This window comes from Leptonychotes weddellii, chromosome 10, assembly GCF_054177405.1.
Source record: "Leptonychotes weddellii isolate Sample4059 chromosome 10, ASM5417740v2, whole genome shotgun sequence".
In the NCBI taxonomy this organism is placed as follows: Eukaryota; Metazoa; Chordata; class Mammalia; order Carnivora; family Phocidae; genus Leptonychotes; species Leptonychotes weddellii.
In genome coordinates this window covers 101,429,038-101,433,159 of record NC_138378.1, presented here as the reverse complement: position 1 = coordinate 101,433,159, position 4,122 = coordinate 101,429,038, and the positions used below count along the sequence as shown (strand labels likewise).

Below are 4,122 nucleotides of genomic sequence, written 5' to 3'. Positions count from 1 at the left end.
CTCTGGTCTGGTTTCCTTCTTTTCTTCCACCTCTGCTGGAACTGGACGAACACAGCACTGAGATGCAACTTGCATGGGAGGCGGAGTCAGGAGGCGATCCAAGTGAGGTTCTGTACACATCTTGCCTGGTGGCCCTTCCAGGGTGAGCCCATCCATGGGTTTTTGTCACCTGGCTGAATGAAAACAGCCTTCCCTTCTGTGCTAGTGGTTCTCAACCCTGGATGCATATCGGAATCACCAGGAAAGCTTTTTAAAAGTACAACTACCTGGATTCTACCCCCAGAGACTTAGATTTCAATGGGCTAGGACGAGGGCCAAGCATTCATATATATATATATATATATATATATATTTTTTTTTTTTTTTAGAATCATGGGGAGCTTTCAACAGACAGCCACAGTTTTAAGCCACCTTTCTTTTTTTTAATTTTTTTTTTTAAGACTTTATTTATTTGCGAGAGAGACAATGAGAGACAGAGAGCATGAGAGGGAGGAGGGTCAGAGGGAGAAGCAGACTCCCTGCCGAGCAGGGAGCCCGATGTGGGACTCGATCCCGGGACTCCAGGATCATGACCTGAGCCGAAGGCAGTCGCTTAACCAACTGAGCCACCCAGGCGCCCTTAAGCCACCTTTCTAAGGGAAGAGAAACACCCAAGATATAAGGTCATTCACAAAGACTGGAGGGGAGTGGATGGGCATGTATACAGCTAAAAAGAGCTCCGGTAGTCACTCAGAACATTTACTGAGTGCCTATGATTTGTCAGGCATCATTAGGAGATTGGGATAAACACCATAGCAGTGGTGCCAGCCCTCACTGCACTGCTTTAGTGTGAAATTAAATGACAAATATGGTGAGTGCAACACAGGGAAAATAGGATGCCCTGAGAGTATCTGTTGGAAGGGCCAAGAGGGACCTCCAAAGAAGGGAATGAGGTGCATGGAGAGAAGGCTGGAAATGAGTTTAACTAGTGGGGGGCAGGCTAATAGTGCCATGAGGGTTGCTAATGCCTGGGTGAAGAGTTTGGATTTTATTCTATGTGCAGGGCGTAGAACGGGATCATTTGCATTTTTTTTTTTTTTTAATGCAATCTGACTCTATGGAAATGGGATTGGAGGGCACAAGAGGGAAGGCCCAGAGACCAAGAAGGAGGCCTCATGGAGGTGGGAGTGAGAGAAGGTGGTGCTTTGTGGAAAGGGTTTTCTGACATTTTCCAACCTAAGGCTGGATATTTTTGCCTTCACTCAGCCCACATCTGGGTTCATAACTATGTTGAGTATAGATAATCAAGTGATCTGTGCTGAGGATATCTCCCAGTATTGATAGACTATGAGTCCATTTTAACATTAGCCTAAATAAAACCATTGGATTTATGGACCTGCTGTCCTGAGAATAACTTGCAGCCCTCGATCATCCTCATCTTGGATTGTCCCTCTATTTCCTTCCAACAGCTAGTGGATGGAGTTTATTAGAACACAGCCTTTTTAGAGATAGCCCCTCATAAAATGGTCTTTGTTCACAGATAACATCATCTATATAGAAAAATAAATCCACCCAAAAAATCCACCCAAAAAAACCCCACCAAAAATCCACCAACCACCCCCCCTGCAAAAAACAAAACAAAACAAAACCTACCAGAACTGACATGTGAGTTCAGCATGGTTGCGGGATCTAAGATCAATATGCAAAACTCAACTATATTTCTATATACTTGGAATGGACAATTAGAAATTGAAATTTAAAATACCACTATGTGAGCATGAAAAAATATAAAGTATAGGGATAAATCTGACAAAAGATGTGCAAATCCTGTTCAGTGAAAACTACAAAACACTGTTGAGAAAAATTAGACTTACATAAACAGGTATACCATGTTCATGGATCTGAAGATTCGATGTTGTTAAGATGGCAGTTGTCTCCAAATTTATCTATAAATTAAGCCAAAATCCGGCAAGCTTTTTTGTAGAAATTGACAATCTGATTCTGAGATTCATATGGAAATACAAAAGGCCTAGAATAGCCAAAAAACTTTGAAAAAGAACAAAGTTAGAGGACCCAAATCTCAACTTCAAACCTTATTACAAAGCTACAGTAATCAAAACAGGTTGGTATTAGCATCAAGATAGAGACCCATGGAACAGACTAGACAGTACAGACTAGACAGTCCAGTAATAGATACAAATACAGTCCATTGATTTTGACAAAAGTGCCAAGGCAACTCAGTGGAGAAAGGAGTCTTTTCTACATATGGTGCTAAAACAGTTGTGTATCCATGTGCAAATATCTCCTGGGGTTAGAAACAAAGTCTTCACTTCTATTTCCCATTGTCTCCATGTGACTTTCTAAATAGAATAACTACTCATTTAGAGAAAAAAAATTTTTTTCTATGGCGAATTGCTTCAATACTGTCCCCGCTTTATCCCAGTTCACCTCCTCTCTCCATAAAGGAAGAGCAACTTTGCTGTGTTATTCAGGCTGACTTGTATTCAAGGCCTACTCAGCCCCTCCATATGTAATTTGGACCAATTTCTTAATGTCCAGCATCTGCAGCATTCTTTTCCTAGTACCTCTTGTACATGGATGTGAAGATTGAGTATTCAGTAGGTGCTCCATAAGTCAAGATTTTTTCTCTCTTTCCCTTAAAGATCTGGCAGTTAAGAAGCCTTCTGTCCCCTGCTTTTTGCTCAGGGTCATTTGTACACACAGTGTCAAGGGAAACCTCAAGGTGAAGACACCTCCCTACCTGCAAATGCAACTCCCTTAATCTGCCCCTTTTGTTCAACAAAATGCAGGGGTGGGGTGTGTGGGGGGGGAGCAGGGAAAAGAAGAGAATGTTAATGGCTTCTTTCCACCAAAATATTGGAGAGGGAAGAGGGAGACACCTCCCACCAAGGTGGGCCTGATGCCTCACTCTTTTTTAAAGAGGTGATCCTTGGTCAGAGACCTGTTTGAAGTGATGGTTGAGTTTTGTGTATACTGGGGAGAGATTCCAGGTGGGGGTGACAGCAAGTGCAAAGGCCCTGTGGTAGAAATTGACTTGATTTTTTGAGGCATGTCTGTGAGGCTAGCATGGCTGGAGTAGAGGGAAAGAGAAGTAGCTGAGGTCAGATACCACAGAGGAGAGTTTAGAATCACTATTGCCCATTGTGAGAAGCCCACTGGGGAAGGAAGCAGACTTAGACATTCTAGCCCCTGGAAATCCACTGGTCAGCCCATCCAAAGTTGTCTGATCAGTGGCAAATTACAGTCAGTATTAATTGACCTTAGACACTGTCACATCCTATAGGGGCTTCTGGATCATCAAATGAGGATTAAACTAAGTAGAATTCTATTTGTACATCTGTCCTTCAGTTACTAAAGTGTGGTTATGGCTTAAGAGAATGGGCTTGGAGACTAGATTTCTGAATCTGTGGCTCAGCCCTGCATCTTACTAGCTGTGTGAACTTGGGCAATTTGCTTTTCCTCTCTGGGCCTCACTTTCTTCCTCTATTAAATGGATTCCTACTTCACAGAGTTGTGGTGAGATTTAAACACATCTTTATAAGTAACATGCTTAGAACTGTACCAGGTACATAGGAAGTGCTCAAAACGTGTTAACCATTGTGGTAGGCAGAATAAAGATGCTCATGTCCTAATCTCAGAAATCTGTGAATGTGCTGTGTTCCGTGGTAAAAGTGGCAAGGTTGCAGGTGGAATTAAGGCTGCTAATCAGCTGACTGGCTTGGGAGACCCTGGATTATCCAGGTGAGCCCAATCTAATCACAAGGGTCCTTATCACGAGTTGGGGAAGCAGAAGAGTGAGTGCCAGAGTCAGAGAGAGGTTCGAAGGTGAAATGCTGCCGGCTTTGAGGAAGAAGGAAGGTCTACTAACCAAGAAATGCAGGCGCCCCTAGAAAATAGGAAAGACCAGGAAAAGATTCTCCCTGGAGCCTCCAGAAGGCACACAGCCCTGCCAACACCTTGATTTTAGCCCAGTGACACCCATTCTGGACTTCTGACTTCTAACGCGGTAAGATAGTAAGTCTGTGTTAAGCCATAAAATTTGCGGTAGTTTGTGACAGCCACCGTGAGAAATGAATACAGCCATTATTATTATAAATATGGTGAGGATGAGGATACAGACTC

At 43.0% G+C, this 4,122-nt stretch overlaps 1 long non-coding RNA gene across 1 annotated transcript in view; it reads right to left on the bottom strand.

The window, feature by feature from the left end:
• Positions 1 to 4,122, bottom strand: part of LOC145715962 (uncharacterized) — a 223,205-nt gene that overhangs the window by 160,609 nt on the left and 58,474 nt on the right. The gene's annotated exons all lie outside the window — the stretch shown is intronic.